The sequence below is a fragment of the Aptenodytes forsteri genome, unplaced genomic scaffold (genome assembly GCF_000699145.1).
Source record: "Aptenodytes forsteri isolate BGI_AS27 unplaced genomic scaffold, ASM69914v1 Scaffold214, whole genome shotgun sequence".
Taxonomy (NCBI): domain Eukaryota; kingdom Metazoa; phylum Chordata; class Aves; order Sphenisciformes; family Spheniscidae; genus Aptenodytes; species Aptenodytes forsteri.
Genome location: NW_008795691.1, coordinates 1 through 1,290, shown reverse-complemented (window position 1 = coordinate 1,290; position 1,290 = coordinate 1). Strand labels below are relative to the sequence as shown.

Genomic DNA, 1,290 nt, shown 5'->3' with positions numbered 1-1,290 from the left:
CCTGTCTGCAGCTCCTCCTGCTGCACGTCTGCTGGCCTGGGGAGGCTGCTGTCCCGCCGGCCACCTCCCTGCCAGCGTTACCTTGGCCGTCAGCTTGTACAGAGCTACCAGGAGCTGCAGGGAGGCTACAGTCTGCTCGGGGCTGCGCATGGCCAGGACGCCCGGCGTCACCAGGAGCTGCTTCCACAGGGCGAAGGCATCATCCAGGCTTTTGGACAGAGCTGAGGGCACACCACGGGTCTGAGACACCCTGACCTGAAACCAGGCGCTCCCGGAGAGCCTCTTTGCAAAGGGCCCAAACCCGCCAGCGTCCTCACCGGTCTCTGTCGCCAGGTTGAAGGAGATGCCGTCGTACAGGAACCTGTCCTCCAGCAGCCTGCCTTCGTAGTTGAGGTCGTTGGGCTCAAAGTCGTTCAAGTTCTTCAGCCCCTGAGCTTTGGCTCTCTGGACCCTCTCTGTGCTCTGCAGCTGGGGAGAAGGCAGCGGCGACGCACATTAAGAGACACCACGGGGTTTCCAGTGGGGTCTGGGTGGCTTTTGGTCGCCCCAGTGCAGAGCTGAGCCTTGCCAGCAAGGCTGAGGAGAGCCCCCGACACGTGCATGGAGCCCCATGGCGTTTCCACACTGGGACCCATTTTGGCATCCCACAGCCACCCTCCACTGCCCCCACCCACCTTCTCCCGCTTGGACTCCAGGGTGCAGATGTAGAGCCAGAGCAGAGCCTGCGCCTGGTCATCGAGGAGCCGGTCCCGGTTCTGGGCGCTCCTGGGCACCAACTCCAGCAGCCGCAAGGCTTCCTGGACCGAGTCCAGGGAGGAGCTGCCAGAGACAGGGATTAGAAACAGCCTTCTGCCCCCAAAACCCCTGGAGCATCTTAAGGGGAAGGACAGACACACCACAGGACCCCAAATAGAGCAAACAGCCAGAGCAATAACACTCCAGATCCTTAAAACTGCCCCCGAGGACCCTCAAATGCTCCTTGGGGACCTTCAGGGACACAGGGAGGTGATCCCAGCGTCCACCCACCAGTCCGTCTGCTGGGCATAGCTGTGGTAGCACAAGACCTGGGCCAGCTCTGTCAAGCTGATAGCTCGCTCATGCAGGCGGCCGCTCTCCTCCGAGCAGATCTCCAGCAGGTCGCAGAGGACGTTGTAGCGTTCCTGCCCCGTGTCGGCTCGGACGGTCTTGTAGGCCTTCACCTCCGCAAAGAGGACGGTCACCAAGGTCCCCACGTCCAGGCTGTGCCGCTCCAAGCCTTCCTTCAGGGTCCTGGGGGAAACGGGAGCTGTA

At 62.3% G+C, this 1,290-nt stretch overlaps 1 long non-coding RNA gene across 1 annotated transcript; it reads right to left on the bottom strand.

The window, feature by feature from the left end:
• Positions 1 to 414: 414 nt before the first annotated feature.
• Positions 415 to 1,264, bottom strand: LOC103901916. Its single transcript, XR_657756.2, has 3 exons — positions 1,027 to 1,264; positions 675 to 819; positions 415 to 468 (listed from the first exon to the last, which is right to left on the bottom strand). It is a non-coding gene; the product is annotated as an uncharacterized LOC103901916 (long non-coding RNA).
• Positions 1,265 to 1,290: the final 26 nt, after the last annotated feature.